General features: G+C 42.1%; 1 protein-coding gene, 1 long non-coding RNA gene and 1 pseudogene across 2 annotated transcripts in view; all 3 read right to left on the bottom strand.

Annotated features, from left to right (window-relative positions):
* The window catches only part of LOC148156122 (NLR family CARD domain-containing protein 3-like), a 185855-nt gene that overhangs the window by 40693 nt on the left and 126506 nt on the right, over positions 1 to 18656 (bottom strand). The window lies entirely within an intron of this gene.
* On the bottom strand, positions 3833 to 4732 carry LOC148156130 (28S ribosomal RNA; annotated as a pseudogene; the record flags this gene model as incomplete).
* LOC148156129 (uncharacterized) lies at positions 12735 to 13101 on the bottom strand. The gene is made up of 2 exons (XR_015764758.1): positions 12996 to 13101; positions 12735 to 12835 (listed from the first exon to the last, which is right to left on the bottom strand). It is a non-coding gene; the product is annotated as an uncharacterized LOC148156129 (long non-coding RNA).

The following is an 18656-nucleotide window of genomic DNA, read 5'->3' as shown; positions in this document are numbered from 1 at the left end:
AATAAAGCTTTACGAAATCTTTATTGCTTGTCCTACTTGTTTTGCTTTATTTCAGGGAGTGGAAATATTCATAATTGGTTTGTTAAAGCTTTTGCTAGTGTCATAATTAAATCATTATGCCTACTATTATGAGAAAATTATGTTAGATCATGATTTCTTGGTTAATGACAAGTTGTCATAACAAAGACAATTTGAATAATGTCAACTTTGTATTAAAAGTGTCATGATTTACCGAATGACACTTTATGACAACAGTCATAAGTATTCATGAAGACTTATTGATGTTCATGACAGGTGTTATGTCATATTTATGACAGTGTCATGACAGTCTTATTCAACCCCCTTCAAATAAAGCAGGGGTCCCCAAACTTTTTCCTGCGAGGGCCACATAGCTGTTCCTTTTTCTGGTTGGGGGCCGATCTTAGTTTTTGGAGAAAGAAACCTTAGAAAATTCTTGTCGAGGGGGGGGGTGCGGGGGGCGGTGTTGGGTCGCGGTTTTAGATAGATTTTTACCCAGAATGCAAATGGAAAAACCGTGAGTGAAACGGTGACTGGGACTGACTAGTATATATTCCATTGAGGGAAAGTTAGTTTCACATTTGCTCAAAAGCCCCCTGGTGGTTAAAGAAAAATCCACATATAAACCAGAAAATACAATATTTGAAAAAAAAAAAACACTGAATGCTCTCTGGTATGAGGAGGCGGGCCGGATCCGGCATTGTTCAGGGGGCCGGACCAAATGACGTGGCGGGCCGGATCCGGCCCGCGGGCCGTAGTTTGGGGACCCCTGAAATAAAGTGTTACCACTGATTCCAGTCACAAACATCCCGAATCCAGTAAAACACCCCAACATAGCAGGAAGTTAGAATAACCAAACATTGATGACGACGTAGAAACAATAGTGACAGTTTGTGGACTCATTTTGAGAGATAAAAGACGTAACAAAAAGAAAAGGCGGTGGATGAAAGACGACGGGAGCAGCCGCTCTATCTGCTGCTCTATGATTTGGAGGTGAATATGTTTTTTCATAGTTAATATTTTAACTGAATAAACATAATAATCTTTACATATAATAATAAACATTTCCACATATCCACCGGACTCAGTTGTGCGATATGTCAGCTGTTTGGGATTCCCCTCTGTTCTTAGGTCACTGCGCTTTCTGATTGGTTACCAGTCACATTCAACAGGTTGTTCTCGTTCCCAGTCAGGGAAAACCCCACAGGCTGCGATAAAAGGGCCAAGACAAGACAAGACAATAGGGTACATTCAGGATTTAGTGGAAACACAAACATGCAGAAGCCTTATCTGATGGTTCATCCTGAGATACATGAGGCTTATATGTTTACTGGTTTAAAAAAAAAAAAAAACTTTGGGGTTGTGACTTATAATTCGGAAAATACAGACTATAATCCTTCCTGGATTTATTCTGTGAAGAACCCAGAGAATGTTATTTGGTTATTATTTATTTATTTTATTAATTATTATTGGTTTAATTTTAACATGTTGGGGTTTTTGTTTTGATTTTTATATGCTCATTTTGGCCTGATACTGTTGCTTTCTACCATGTTCAATTCACCACTGTTTTGCACATACATGCTTGCACCATGTGCCCAGTGGTTATATTCAGTTTCAGAACAGCTGAAACTCTGAGAACCTTTAAATCTCAGCTTAAAACCCACCTGTTTACAGTTGTTTATTAGGGTTAGTGAGGGTTTTAATGTCTTCAGTGTTTTTAATGGTTTTACCTTTACTTTTTATCTGTTTCACTGGTTATTCAATGACTCTGTGTTTCTGTTTTTAATTATGTAAAGCACTTTGAAATGCCTTGCTGCTGAAATGTGCTATACAAATAAAATTTGATGGACTCATGATGCATTCAAGAGACTAAAAGTTTGAATGTTCAGATAAAACTCTGCTCAGGGTGAATTACATATTTTTGTCATAAACTGGTGTGGTCGGTGGTGAGGAGAGAACGCAGGTAGACCCAGGTAGTGATGAAGATGATTTAATGATGAAAAATGTGCAGCTCAAACAGTCCAGATCACAGGCAGCATGGCAGAGCGCAAGGACATAGCTCAGCACCAAGTAGCAACTGTACAAAAGACTGAGACGAGAGCCCCAGCCGTCACAGGACTTTCCAGTTCGACTGTGACCACTGACACCGACAAACTCTGACAGCAACACAAGACAAGGACCCGACAAGGAACACAGACAACAGGTGGGTTTAAATACACACTGGGTAATAAAGGGAATGAGACACACCTGGGAAACAATCAACGGGGAAGACACTGAGAGATTCACAGGGGACAGGACTACACAGAAAACTCAAAAATAAACACAAAGAAACAGATCGTGACAATTTTAATGTTTGAAAATGTATCTGATCTCTTTCAGAACATCACCTGTCTGTTATCACCTACATAAGCTCTGGTGAAGGGGGTCATTGGCCATCAAGCTTTAGATTTCAGTGGCTAATAGGAAGCTGTGCCAGATCTAAAATGACTGAATCAAGTGTTAGAGCTCTTATAAAGCTAGGGTTCCGCTAAACTTGTATTTGGCAAGTCTGTTTTATTTGTCTTTATTTGCCTGGTAATGTGGAACTGTAAGGAGTGGTGTCTCTATCTGTCTAGTAGATATGAGCTGCTATCAGCCCTATTCTAGCTACAGAATAGTACAGAGCAAGGGGGAAGAAGGATGAGCAGCAACATGAGATTGGGATTGACAGCACTAAAACTCTCCTGCCACTGACTGGTTGTTTCTAGCACTGGGAGAAGGCAGAAGAAATAGATTTTTCACAGTATATCCCCCTATACTGCGCCCTTGTTTCAGACATACATATTTCTTAGGCGACAGCTTCAGTTAGAAGTTTAAATAAAATGTTGAACTTAATTTTAGTCATGGCATAATGCAGAGGTTCCCAAACTAGGGGGGGTTTCCACACCACAAGGTGGATTATAAGATGATTGTTGTGAAAATGTAAGGCTTTTAGTATGGTACCTTTTTTTAATGGAAACTCTTACCTGTGGACTCACAATTCACACTGACAGGTCCTTGATGGACCTTAGTTGTTGGTGAGTCAGCCAAACAAGTGTAAAGTTATTTTTTATTTAATGAGATGTGAAACCTCCCCCCCAACACTCCACCCTTGTTCCCATAGGACGTTGATCAAGGTCCACAAATGGCCGAGACTGTCTGTGGAATCGTTATTCGGCCGGAGAGTGCAGAGCCTGGCGATGCCAATGAGGATGTTGGGATTGTCCTGGAGGGGCTGGAAGTGACGAACAACTTGGCCAATGCATCTTTACATGTTTTTCCAAAGACTGCAGTCGAAAACTAAATTTTAATTGTTACAGTTTGCAAAGTTGAGCGAATTTACTGACACTTTTTATGTTGTTAAGAATTTGATCTATGCTAAACAGTGGATCAACACAAACCAGTTTTTTTTTCTGGAAAAACAAAACTGACCTTTTGTTGTTTATTTAAACTTTCAACTCAGCTGTTTTTTGTGCTGTGTAAAAAGAAAATGGATAATGATTTGAAAATACAGTTCATGTCCTTTTTTTAATTGTTGAGTGTTCTTTCTTTCAGTGTCATCTTAAAACACTTTAATAGCACTTAAGAAAATGTCTTTGAATTAACATAATTAAATCATGGAAAGATTTTCCACATGATTACGTAGCTTTCTTTCAGCATGAAGCATGTTTGTTCAGCTAACTTCGTTTTCATGAGTTGGATCAACTTAAGTTGTGTGAAGTTATCACTGTAAAATTAGTTGGTTTCAACTAAATTTGCATTCATCTTAATCAAGTAAAGACAATTATTTTGTCCAAAACATTGCAAATTAGTTGGGCTGGCTCTATTAAATTACATCAGATCGTCTGCAGGTCATTTAGGACCACGTTCTCCACCAACATGCTGTGCACGATAGGAGAGGGGTGACCATCGTCTGGCCATGCCCCGGCCCAGTCACGGAAGGTGCTCTCACCGACCGGAGTTGGGTATCGGAGTCCGACTGATGCGGCGCTACGGTATTGTTACGTCTAGGCGGGATTCTAACTTATGGGCATTCAGTCATAATCCCACAGATGGTAGCTTCGCCCCATTGGCTCCTCAGCCAAGCACATACACCAAATGTCTGGACCTGCGGTTCCTCTCGTACTGAGCAGGATTACTATTGCATCAACACATTATCAGTAGGGTAACACTAACCTGTCTCACGACGGTCTAAACCCAGCTCACGTTCCCTATTAGTGGGTGAACAATCCAACGCTTGGTGAATTCTGCTTCACAATGATAGGAAGAGCCGACATCGAAGGATCAAAAAGCGACGTCGCTATGAAAGCCTGGCCGCCACAAGCCAGTTATCCCTGTGGTAACTTTTCTGACTCCTCCTGCTTAAAACCCAAAAAGTCAGAAGGATCGTGAGGCCCCGCTTTCACGGTCTGTATTCATACTGAAAATCAAGATCAAGCGAGCTTTGGCCCTTCTGCTCCACGGGAGGTTTCTGTCCTCCCTGAGCTCGCCTTAGGACAACTGCGTTACAGGTGTATCGCCCCAGTCAAACTCCCCACCTGCCACTGTCCCCGGAGCGGGTCAGAACCGAGAGCCCACTACAGGCTCGCCCTCCCGCCTCACCGGGTAAGTGAAACAACGATAAGAGTCCAACTAAAGTAAATAAGTTGAATCAACCACAAAAGTTAAGTTGAGCCAACAGATTTCCTTTAAATTGGACCAACAGATTTACATAGTGCTGAAATAAAGCAAAGTAATCAGGTGGAAAATCTTTCCATGATTTTTTTATGTTAATCCAAAGAGTTTATTTCTTTCAGTGTTCAGTAACATAGTTCTTGTCCCAACAACCAGGATCAGGTGAAGGACCTCTGCAGTCCATGATGCTTCCTCTCCCTCTTCTAAACCATCTGATGGGCTGATATCATCCCTCTACTTTACAAATAAAATGTTTTTCTTTCTCTTATTACGACCCCATTATTTTTCCTGAATGTGACGTCAGATCTGTGGATCCGGATCTTTAGTTTAATGATCAAACTAAATATTTCTCTTCAAACTAAATGTTTCCCATCAGACTAAAGACGTTTCTCCTCTTCCTCCTCTATCAGACCTTCTCTGCTCCTGCAGCAGGTTCCTCCATACCTGAGAGCTTCCAGTCTCCAGTCTGGATCCTTCAGTCCAGCCGACAGCAGCTTCACTCCTGAGTCTCCTGGATGATTGTAGCTCAGGTCCAACTCTTTCAGATGGGAGGGGTTAAAGGTCAGAGCTGAGGCCAGAGAAGCACAGCCTTCCTCTGAGACCAAACAGCCTGATAAGCTGCAGACACACAATTCATCACTTGATGAGAAGATGAGAACATTGAGGTAGAGCCCAAGGTCTGAAATGGATGCTGACTGGTGGATGGATGGATGGATTTGTAACATGTGGAATAAATAAGAAAGCCAAGCAACAGCTGGCATCTGTAATAATTCTTTTTGCACCAAAGATGCAGCAATTTGCCAAGAGCCCAGAGTTACCTGAGAGTCTCCAGGTTGCAGTTTGGACTCTTCAGTCCAGCAGAGAGAAGCTTCACTCCTGAATCCTGCAGGTTGTTGTTACTCAGGTCCAGTTCTCTGAGACTGGAGGACTGGGAGCTGAGAACTGAGGACAGAGCTTCACAGCTTCTCTCTGAGAGGTTACAGCCACTCAGTCTGAGGAGACAGGGAGGAAAATCTGGTATTAAACTATTCATCAGGATTTATGTTCTTTCAAATCAACAGTGTTTTCATTGGACAGAGAAGGAACCATCTGATTTTACACAACCTTTGTATTTGTTGTGAACTGGTTCTGTAATGAAGACTTAGGCTCGTTTGGATATGGATAAACAATCAGTCCAGGGTGTTGGGTTAGAACAGCTGATATATGGTTAGGTGAGTTAGTGAGTGAAAGAAGAGGACGTCCGAGTCAAGAATTGAGCTTTACTGGAGCTTAATGAGTTTTAAAGGTTCATCCATAAACAAAGGTATGTGTGAAGGTCAGTGACGTGCGGTCAGGGTAGCCATGCTGCAAGAGTCTCTTTTGTTCTTAGCATTTCACTAGCAGAGCAGATTTATTCCTAAGGATAGGCTTATAATAGATAGGTTTATAGTTTATGCATTTAAACCCGAAAGCACACGGACCAATCACAGCTGGCCCCTCTGCACTTTATCTCGCGCGCTGCCACTGCTTTAGCTCAGCGGGATCGCGCGTGCCTCCTGTCACTCAAACTGGACACAGACTGAACTGTATTGATATTTACATAAACTTACTGTGAGGCATTATGATCCTTTGGAGAACTCTAGGTAGGAGTTTAAAACCTGCCTTGTTAGCTCTGGTTGTGCAGCTCAATGTGAACCGCAGGAATAACTTATAGCGAATTCAGAGGCGCGTTGTGGAGTGGTGAGAATAATTTATCTTTGTGGACGAACAGTGTGTGGCAGTGTTGTGTTCAAGACCACCTAACCCGAGACCAAGACAAGACCAAGACTAGAGTGTATCGAGACCAATACAAGACCAAGACTTTTAGGGTCCGAGACCAAGTCAAGACCAAGACCGAGGAAAGTCGAGACCGAGTCAAGACCAAGACCAGCGGCCCGCGCTACATGACACAATAAAATGTAAAATATGATCGAAATTGCTTCTCAGAATAATCTGAAAGATCCATGTTCCCATAAAAACACCTAGATATTAAATACTTAATACATTTTACCAATATTAAATATTCCATTTCTGTGTTACAATGTGTGATGGTCTCGTGCCATCCCTAAAAACATAACACCCTGGGCATTTGCCCATATTGCTCATGTAAGAAACCACCACTATCTGCACCATTAAACAGAGCAATTGAGGCAATGCCCTGACGGTAAATAACGCTCAACTACGAACACTGACCAGGGAGCAACAAGCAAGAAGTAACCAAACAGAAGGCGCTCATCGTGACTGTTCTCACTCTCTATCCCAGTACATGAAGCCAGGTAGTCTGACACCATGGCAGATATTACAGCTGCCACTTTGAACAAAAACAATCAAAGAGCAATGTGCATGCTCTGCATGCTCTTTCGTTCTTGTGTTTTAGTTATTTGTTAATTTAAATATCAATGTACATAATTAAATTAAATAATGATGCCGTGTACACAGAGCATTACAAGAACAAAGAACGGGTGTTCTGTCGGGTAAGATCGTCATACGCTTAGCACGACTCACGGTGTTCTGTCATACATTGTCAGATAGTTGTACGCTTAGCTCAGACATGCATACGCTGTCATTACCATATGATTTTATTTAATCAGCAACATAGAATCATGACGCAGATCATCATACACTTGGTTAACAACAGTTGTATGCTAACCAGTTGTAACACTTTGAAGCCATGACAATGCATGTATATCTATCTAGTTATCATATTATGTCATATTATAAACAATTTAATGACTTATTTTCGTCATAACTTGTTGCATATGCTGAACTGACAACTCCACTGACGGTCGGACTTCTTAAGGCGCATGCACTGGCATGGTACTCACTGCATCTATGCTAGCAACATAGAATCATGACGTAGATCGTTATACACTTTGTTATTAACAGTTGTATGGCATCCTGACTTAGAGGTTAAGTGAGTTTTACATGGGCGTGCATTGTAGCTGACTCCAGCTGCGGCCAGACCCTGCTTTAAATACACTTTGAAACCATGACAACACATGTATATCTATACAGTTATCATTGAAAACAATTTAATGACTTATTTTTGTCATAACTTGCTGCATATGGTGAACAGACAACTCCTCTGACGGTCGGACTCCTTAATGCGCATGCGCAGGCATGGTACTGCATGTATGCTATTCTGACAGCGTATGGTAATCTGATAGAACAACGGCTCTCAGTGAGTGACACTCCAGTCCTATCTAATAAGTCCTATCACTATATTGCAGACTTTTGGACATAGCGTTGTCCTATATATGCGACAAGTCAGTCAACACCTCCGCACAATAATTCAGCGCAGTGAGTGATAACATTTTTCATCACAAATTATTATGTGTCTCTGTACAGCTAGCTTTGCTAACATCACGTTAACGGAGCTTACCTTCTTTGAGCTACTTTTCTAAGTGACGAAAAAATTAGACGTTGTCTCCACCGTCTGTGAAAGCGGAGTGCTGCTGAGTTAGCTGTGGCCATCGGATTTCTTACTATTTATGCAGCGTTATTATATTACTGACGATTAGACAAACATTTTCTGCCGCTGAGAGGAAACCACTGCGCATGTCCTGGAGAGCCGCGCGCCAGTGAAAGGTGGGGAGGGGAGGGGGAGGGGGAGTAACAGAAACACGTAGTTGCTTGGATTTTAATCGGTGCGTTTTGCATGCACTGAAAACAAAAATGTTAACAAATAAACTGGACAGTATGTTGTACGTTTAGTGATATTTTCACAGTTGCGGTCTCGACTGGTCTTGAAATAAAATGCCGAGTCCTCAGAGCCCGAGACCGAGACAAGACCGAGACTAAATGCGGTCGAGACCGAGACCATCAGAACATGGTCTTAAGACCGGACTCGAGACCAAGACCGATCTCGAGTACCACAACACTGGCGTGTGTCTCTGTGTCTGTCTTCCCTGTAAAGTTTATGTCTGTGGTCCCGGTTGGCTGGAGCGTTTGTGGATAATGAGCAGCGCTAATCTGATCATGCAGGTTCAACCTGGTGAAAAGCTTCGCGCTCTCCTCGGAGTCACGCATCATGCTGATTTTAAATTATTTTATTATTATTTTTAGTATTATTTTTCCGGTTACACAATGCATCAAACCATATTAAATGCGTTGTCTACTTAGAGTTGATGCGCGCTGCCGCATGGAGATCTGAGAAACTCGACCCATAAACTCGACCAACCAGAATAGTTTCTGACGCTTATTAAAAACTCAACAGACACAAAATGAAAGAGCTACTAAAGCCACATTAGCAGCATTTAATTAAATCTCCCGTTTGTTGCGCATCTCTGCGTGGTGCAGCAGATCACCTCATCTTGCAGGGTCGGTCCAAGGCTGTATGAAGCCTGGACCAGAATTTGACTTAGGAGCCCCTTTTGTTGCTAAAAATATCAGCACCTCTAACAGTTTCTGTGTTAGATTTAGTGAAATATGGGAGAAGGGAGTAGTTTAATTGGCCAGCCTAAAGCCAATAACTTATAATCACATACTAATTTGTATTTGTAAATTCAAAGATTAAACTCACAGCATTAGATTGTTGCTGTGGTAACAAAACAATCTAACTATGAATATTGTTCTTTGAAGTTTTACAAAGGGTGCGTTCACACTGCAGCCTGAAGTGACTCAATTCCAATTTTTTGGCAATTCCGATTTTTTTGCCAGGGCCGTTCACACTCCCAGTAAATGCGACCTGTATGTGTTCTGCAGTGTAAACGGGCAAACGACCTGAAAGTGTCCCGCATGCGCAGTAGAGGGCGCAATAGCGTCAGCGTTCTAAGTGTTCTGCCAACCGCCATAAAAAGAAGAAGTGCTCAGTGTTTGCGGAAGTAAACATGGAGGCTAACGGTGGAGCTTAGCTGATATATTTGAAGTTATTGTCCGGCCGGAGCAGCATATTAACAACTTAATCCTCATATAATCCGTCATGGTTGTTGTTTTTCTTCCCACTTGCTCGTATCAGGACGCAGAATAGTGAGATTTGTTGAGAAACAGTGACGTTCAGTTCGGATTAATGCGACCTGGATGTTAGGTTGCATTTGAATCGGATACGTATCGGATATGGGTCACATTCGAAAAAGAATCCGACCTGTGCTGTTCACACTGCCATGAAAAGATCGGATACAGGTCGCATTACGTCAAAAAAATTGGAATTGAGTCACTTCAGGCTGCAGTGTGAACGCACCCAAAGTAAACTTGCCAGCTCCTTAAAATCTTGTATTTAAATGTTAAAGAATTTAAAATAATTTAATTTATGTATGCCTAAACAATTTAATAAAATTTAACAGCATTGATAATCTCAATAAACAAATGTTACATTTATGTAACGCTAATGTTTATGCAGGGGCCCCATAAACGTTAGCGTTTATGGGACCCATGCAGTCCTGGGGGCCTGATGGAGCCACTGACTTAAATTGGATTAAGCGGAAGTGCAAATTTGTTGTTTTTAGACTAGTTGTGGGTTTAAATAGCATTTCACTGGAAATCTTTTACCGTAACATATAATTATAATTATAATACTTTTATATTTCCTGTCAACTTAACATCTTTTAATACAAAAACATGGTGGACCGACTCAACGCCCCGACTGGGCTTAGCAAGTTTTCTGAGGAAAACCCTGAACAGTATTTTGTACAGGTTCAGAGTTGGGCCTCCAGCCTTAAATGACAGAACTACAGGTAACAAGGAGGTTGGAAAGAAAATTATAAAATTACTCAACTATATTAATCCAATTCAATGTTAACATAAAGTGGAGGAGTTTTGCTGCTTGAATATGTAACATTATGTTCAGCTGCTGAAGGAAGTCTGTTTCTTTTTTGTGCATCCCCCCCAGTGGGACACTTTGAACAGACAAAGCACCAAAATATAAACTGAAACATGAATATTTACCTCATAATTAGCAGATTTCTACCTATCAACAATACCTGCAGTAACAATGTGTGTCCTTACAGAGCTTTGTTGGAGGCTTTAACCACTGGCAGCAGCCTCAGAAGAGCCTCCTCTGAAGCAGAGTATTTCTTCAGGTCAAACACATCCAGATCTTTTCCTGATGACACTAAGATGAAACCCAGAGCTGACCACTGAGCAGGAGACAGTTTATCTGTGGAGAGACTTCCTGAACTCAGAGACTGTTGGATCTCCTCCACTAGAGAACGATCATTCAGTTCATTCAGACAGTGGAACAGATTGATGCTTTTCTCTGCAGACACATTCTCACTGATCTTCTCCTTGATGTACTGAACTGTTTCCTGATTGGTCTGTGAGCTACTTCCTGTCTGTGTCAGCAGACCTTGTAGGAGTCTCTGATTGGTCTGCAGTGAAAGTCCCAGGAGGAAACGGAGGAACAAGTCCAGGTGTCCATTTGGACTCTGTAAGGCCTGGTCAACAGCTCTCTGATAGAGAGACTTTAGTTTAGGTTTATTAGATAATGAAGATTTTTTAGATGTTTGTGTTTCTTCCATCAGGTTGACTCCAGAGTTGATGAAGGTCAGATGAACATGAAGAGCAGCCAGAAACTCCTGAACACTCAGATGGACGAAGCAGAACACCTTGTCCTGGTACAGCCCTCTCTCCTCTCTAAAGATCTGTGTGAACACTCCTGAGTACACTGAGGCTGCTCTGATATCGATGCCACACTCTGTCAGGTCTGATCCATAGAAGATCAGGTTTCCTTTCTGCAGCTGATCAAAAGCCAGTTTTCCCAGAGACTCGATCATCTTCCTGCTCTCTGGACTCCAGTGTGGATCTGTTTCAGCTCCTCCATCATACTTGACCTTCTTCACTTTGGTCTGAACCACCAGGAAGTGGATGTACATCTCAGTCAGGGTTCTGGGCAGCTCTCCTCCCTCTCTGGTCTCCAACACATCCTCCAGAACTGTAGCAGTGATCCAGCAGAAGACTGGGATGTGGCACATGATGTGGAGGCTTCGTGACGTCTTCATGTGGGAGATGATCCTGCTGGCCTGCTGCTCATCTCTGAATCTCTTCCTGAAGTACTCCTCCTTCTGGGGGTCATTGAACCCTCTGACCTCTGTCCCAATGCCAACACACTGAGGAGGGATCTGATTGGCTGCTGCAGGTCGTGTGGTTATCCAGAGGAGAGCAGAGGGAAGCAGTTTCCCCCTGATGAGGTTTGTCAGCAGAACATCCACTGAGCTGGACTCTGTAGCATCAGTCAGGATCTCCTTGTTGTGGAAGTCCAGAGGAAGTCGACTCTCATCCAAGCCATCAAAGATGAACAGAACCTGGAAGTGTTCAAAGCTGCAGATTCCTTTGGTTTCAGTAAAGAAGTGATGAACAAGTTCCACCAAGCTGAACTTTTTCTCTCTCAGCACATTCAGCTCTCTGAAGGTGAATGGAAATATGAAGTGGATGTTCTGGTGGGCTTTGTCTTCAGCCCAGTCCAGAGTGAACTTCTGTGTTAAGACTGTTTTCCCAATGCCAGCCACTCCCTTTGTCATCACTGTTCTGATTGGTTGATCTCTTCCAGGTGGGACTTTAAAGATGTCTTCTTGTCTGATTGTTGTTTCTGGTCTGTGTGGTTTCCTGGATGCTGTTTCAATCTGTCTGACCTCATGTTCATCATTGACCTCTCCAGTCCCTCCCTCTGTGATGTAGAGCTCTGTGTAGATCTGGTTCAGAAGGGTTGGACTTCCTGCTTTAGCAATCCCCTCAAACACAGACTGGAACTTCTTCTTCAGACCAGATTTAAGTTGATGTTGACAAACTGCAGCAGGATGTTCTAAAATAATACAAAAAGTAAAACGAGAGATAAAACAAAAATACCTTCTGAAGATGATTTAAATAAATGTGATTCCATTTCTTCAGACATCAGTAAATGTGTCATTTATCCATCAGGTCAAATCTTTGTAGAAATCCTCTTACTGCTCTGCAGACGGTCAGCCAGCTCCTCCTGCTTCATCCTCCTCAAGAAGTTCAGTGTGATCTTCATCACTGCCTCTCTGCTGCTCCTCCTCTGCTCTTCATCATCACCTCCCAACACCTCATCATCCTCTCTCTGACTCTCTGAGCATTCTGGGTAATCTGGACTCAGAACCTTCTGGATCTTCTTCAGCTCATTCTTCACAAAGGTGACAATGTTTTCCTCCAGCAGCTGGAACAGAATAATAGATGAAGGAAACATCAGACTGAAATCATGGAGCCAAACACCAGATGGATGTTGGACAGACTGACAGTCCTCTGGTCTACAAAGTGCAGCATGGAGACGACTGTGAGCAGAACCATGGAAAAGTAGTTGTTGTTCATGTACAGACCATAAATATGGAGTCCAGCTGTGTTTGATGCTGCTGGGCAGACGGACCACTGGGAACCTCTGAGCTCTGCTGGTCCACTCTGTGAAGGAACCAGGAACAAGGATAAGGCTTCTGCATGTTGGTGTTTCCGCTAAATCCTGAATATACCCAACCTGAATATACAACCTGTTGAATGTGACAAGTAGCCAATCAGAAAGCGCGGTGATGTCAGAACAGAGGGGAATCCCAAACAGCTGACATATCGTGCAGCTGTGAATCCGGTGGATATCGGAGATGATATGTGGAAATGTTTTTTATTATATGTAAAGGTCGTTATTATATGTATTTATGTTTATTCAGTTAAAAATGTTAACTATGAAAAAACAAAGTTGCATCCAATCCAAATCATAGTGCAGCAAACAGAACGGCTGCTCCCGCTGTCTTTTATCCACCGCCTTTTCTTTTTGTTTCTTTTATCTCTTAAAATGAGTCTGCAAACTGTCACCATTGCTTCTACATCGTCATCCGTGTTTGCTTATTCTAAATTCCCACTATATTGGGGTTTTGTGGCTTTTCTTCTGGAATCGGTTCGAGTTGCTCCTGCCTTGGAGACACAAACCAATCGAACCTGTTGTACTTTTATCAGCTCTGTGGTCACAGAGGTTTGGAGAATCGGCCGACAATCCTTAAATCTTGCCGTCTAAACCAGACTTAAGACTCACAAGCTCTATTCGTCTCCTCTCGACCTCTGCCCAAACCCTCTCTGACTCGGTCGCTATGGTAATGTTTACATATCCCTTAAAAATAAGATACAGATGCGCCACAAAAACGAGCATTTTACTTTCATGAAAATTTTAACTCACGATAATGACTAACGGGAGCCCTGAGCTAGTTTCTCTGGAACTAGACGGTCCCATCTGGGAGTGATGGGAGACAATGACACCCAAAGTGTTGCTTATATCCACAACCTGCTTGGTCTCTACGTGGCGAAGCAGTTTGAAACTTCATTGCCTCATTAGCAGCCGGTCGCCGCATGTTATGCAGAGCGGCTTAATGTGGGACTCACCTACTGGTCCGGGATAAATCCATCCTCCTGTCTCTTCTCTGGGCCTTTTCCCCTTTGCAAACAAACTTTCCAAAGACATCTGATCTGTTTTTTACTCATTTTGCTGCTTTTGGGCTCAATGTTGGCGCGCAAGAGAATCCGGTTAAAGAATTTTCAAAATAAAAGATCCTCCAGACTCAAATACATGAAACGGAAATATTTAATTATTTCTTGCGCGGCCCGGTACCAATTGGTCCGTGGACCGGTACCGGTCCACGGACCGGGGGTTGGGGACCACTGTTCTAGAGGATTTAAAATGGATCCTGTAGATCCTGGAAGCCAGTGAACTCACATTATATCTGTTCATACAGAGACAATCAGAAGGTAAAGGTCCATGAAGTGATATCTGGAACATCATCATCACCCGAGATGAAGATATGAAGGTGTTTTCATTAGAACAGAGCAGCTGGTTTAGATAATGGATCAAAACTCTGTAAATATAACTGGGAACCTCTGAAACTTACTGGTTCAGTTTACAGCAGGTAGAAACAGCTCACCTCTCTGATGGTGGAGATCCAGGAGATTTAAAGTTAATGGGTTGACCATCCATTGAATCATCACTGTCAGAAGACACAGTGCTGGGTTCAGGTTGGAGTCTCTGATGGATCCTGACAGAAAAAAATCTTATTAAAATCTTTCACTGGAGTTTTGCTTTAAAGAATATTTTTTTTGTATCTGTAAATTAAAGAGTTCTGGGACCCAACAGAACCAGACAGGTCATCAACCTGATGCTCTAAATGATTCCCATCAGAACCGGTCCAATCCTCCAACATGTTCCTGATCATTGATCCTCCTGAATAAATTCCAGCCTTGTTTAAAGAGCAGAAAGATCTGATTCTCAGACAAACATGTTGGTTTAAATGACTGAGAGAAGTTTGATGATCTTAGTGTTGAGCTCTGACATGGAGAAGAACCAGGAGTCGTTTCCACTCTGACCATCCAAGGAGGATCTGATGGAGCTTCATTCAGAACCAGATGGTCCAATAGAGACCATCTGGTTCTGAATCAGATCCACTTGAGGTATAATTTAGATTAAATGCAGAAATGGTTGATGATCCATGATGTTTGAACCGCAGAGTTGAAACTGGCATCATAATTTTTTTAATGGAGGTCTAATCGTCCAGCGTTAATCTGTTTATTGTCAGATGCTCAAAATCTGATTTATTGATTCATTGATTTTGAGAACAATCCAAATATCAACCTAGAAATGAAATTAATTTATTGATTTGCGTATCTGTGTTAATATTAATATTGAACAAAGTGCATGATTTTGTGTCATTTGGAAACATGAAGTTGATGCAGAACTTGGTATCGTCACATGGCCACATCCATCCATCCATCCATTTTCCTTCACCCTTGTCCCTCAATGGGGTCGGGAGGGGTGCTGGTGCCTATCTCCAGCTCACGTTCCGGGCGAGAGGCGGGGTACACCCTGGACAGGTCGCCAGTCTGTCGCAGCACATGGCCACAATGACAGATAAAGAGATCAGCAGTTAGAAACAGCTCACCTCTCTGATGGTGGAGATCCAGGAGATTTAAAGTTAATGGGACGATCCATTGACCTGTTGCTCTTAAAGGACACACAACTGAGTTCTGGTCCTGGTTCTGGTTCTGGTTTGAGTCTCTGATGGATCCTGACAGAAACATGATGATTAAAACTGAATCTGTTCAGTCTGGATGAAGCAGCAAAGAGGAGCAGCAGCAGCTTCATCACCACGTCTGTTTTGGCCTGATATAGTGAACGCTGTGTGAAAAGGGCTGTGGACAGTTAGAGATGGTGACCTCACCTCTGACCTTTGCTCTGGCTCTCATCTTCCCCACACAGAGTGGTTTTAGAGGGAGGGACTCCTTCCTCTCTGTCCTCACACTGATCCATGCTGCTGAATTCACATCAGCTCACACACACTTTCTAGCTTCACCTGCAGAGGAAACACACATCATTCATCTGCACATCAACTCTGATCATCCTTTACATCATTAGTGCTGGAAAAAGATCAGCTGCTCCTCCTCTGATTGGCTCTTCTTCTCTGCTTCATATCAGTGTCAGGTGAATGCAGTCAGACAGCAGAGAGGCAGAGGAAGCTGCATCAGCTGCTGCACTTCTACTATCAGTCCACTAGATGGAGACATGGAGCAGCATTTACATTCACTGATTCACTCTGACTGAATACCAAGAACTGAACATGTGTTCCATAAATACTTGATGATGTCACTGAATGAAACACATTTTAATAATAATACTTTATTTTAAAGGATGCGGCAGAAAACTGCTGTGTATGAGTTTAATCCTTTAGACCTGAGGACTCTTTCATGAAAGTAAGATACAGAAATCCAGGATAAGAGATAAATCCAGGCTTGACATAACACCATCAGTTCATTCTAGATTTTTCCGTTTCACAAAGTCCAAACCAATCTAAGGACGTGTCTATAATGAGCCAGGTCTAAATAAATCAAATGAACGCTCATTCACACATTTCTTCAAGAGACCATGAGATCAATCACAGGTTCACTGATGCTATAATAAATAAATTGTGTACTTTATAACTTTCACCAAACATACAATCTTTTACAATGGAGAATTGTGAAGAATTGAATCACTTCATACTGAAGGGCAAACTGCTATTGGAGCCAAATATGTGTATTTTTGGTGGTTTGGTCACTAGGTGGGGCTGTCAGCTCCAGTATATGAACCAAGAGGTGACAGGTGCTCAACAGTTGACAGGTTTTCACTGCTGTGGTGGAGTCATTGTTAACTTTGTTGCTGTGTATCATGGAATAAATGGATTTTGTTAACAAACGATTCATCTGACTGGAACAGATTTTGAATTTGGACTTAAAGAAGATCTGGGATTGACTTTACAAATGTACAACATTAGCCGCTCAGCGCGTCATAACTAAGCAGCAACAGGTCAACGCTTAACTGATTCAGTATTAAACTGGCTGCTACAATAATAAACAGTAGTGGTGGATTGAGTGCATAATTAGCTCAACACAGACATTTTCAAACCATTCTTAACTAAAAACCATCATAATCATGTCTGTCATTTGCTCAAATTAACAACTTTAAACTCATAAATTAACAATGGAAGTGAATATCATCATGTGAACCTGACAGTGGGTTGGTTTCCTCTTCTCTGTGAAGCTGATGGTTTTTATTCTCCCTCCCTCATCTGCTCTGCTTTTTGCTCTGTGTGCTGTGCTATCTTTCTTAGAGTCTATGATTGTACATCTTCCAAATTACAAACTCAATCTAAATAGAGTTTGGATCTGGTCTCAGTGAGAAGATTGGGCAAAGGTCAGCCCTCGTGCCTCAGAGGGACATTTGCATCTGGATACATGATGGACTCCTGGGAGAAGGAAAACCCTGAGTCTGTCCATATTGTTGGTTTGCCAATATTTAAAATGCACGTAATTTAATTTTTGATAACAGGATTTCTGCTTTTTGGACCTGGAAGGTACCTCGCATATCCTAAAATTTGGGAAATGTTGGCAGCTATTCTGGCCATTGAGAGGCTGATTGGTTCATACAATGAAATGCTTTGCTATGAACACTCAGACTCAGATGTGTGAGCAGAACCAGAGAGGAAGTGATTCTTGTTGAGAACCACAGCTCAGTTCCAGTTCCTGAAACTTGCTGGCAGGAAGGAACAGACCTTGGAGAATTTGCCATCTCAGCTTGGTGAGATTGATCATCAGTTTGTCTGTCTGGAGTCGCCATTAAAATGTAACAGTAAAACTTTAAGGTAGATGGGGAACTTGGCCTGATCCTAATTAAATTATTGTCAATCAAAATCAATCAGTCAAATTTTATTTGCATAGCACATTTCAGCAGCAAGGCATTTCAAAGTGCTTTACATCATCAGAAATACAGAAAAACAAAGTCATGCAACATGGAATCAACAATCAAAACATTATATTAAGTCATTAAATTTGTAATTGATTTTTAAGTTGAGATTTAAAGGCACACAGTGTTTCAGCTGTTTTACAGTTTTCTGGAAGTTTGTTCCAGATTTGTGGTGCATAGAACCTCAATGCTGCTTCTCCTCGTTTGGTTCTGGTTCTGGGGATGCAGAGCAGAACCAGAACCAGAACCTGAGGGGTCTAGACGGTTGGTACAGCAATAACAGATCTTTATAGTATTGTGGTGCTAAACCGTTCAGTGATTTATAAACTAACAACAGTATTTTAAAGTCTATTCTCTGAGCTACAGGGAGCCAGTGTAGGGACTTTAAAACTGGTGTTATGTGCTCTATCTTCCTGGTTTTAGTGAGAACAGCAGCAGCTTCTGGATCAGCTGCAGCTGTTTGATTTTATTAGTCAGACCTGTGAAGACTCTGTTGCAGGAATCAATGCGGCTAAAGATAAACGCATGGATGAGTTTCTCTAGATCGCGCTGAGACATTAGTCCTCTAATCCTGGAGATGTTCTTCAGGTGACAGAAGGCCGACTTTGTAACTGTCTTTATGTGGCTCTGAAGGTTCAGGTCAGAGTCCATCACTACTCCCAGGTTTCGGGCCTGATCGATGGTTTTGTCATCTGAATCTGACTCCCCTTGTGTCAGTCCTGAAGGCTGGCTA

The sequence above is a fragment of the Poecilia mexicana genome, unplaced genomic scaffold, assembly GCF_051168715.1.
Source record: "Poecilia mexicana isolate PSO_F unplaced genomic scaffold, ASM5116871v1 scaffold_12, whole genome shotgun sequence".
Taxonomy (NCBI): Eukaryota; Metazoa; Chordata; class Actinopteri; order Cyprinodontiformes; family Poeciliidae; genus Poecilia; species Poecilia mexicana.
This window is presented reverse-complemented; position numbering and strand designations above follow the sequence as displayed.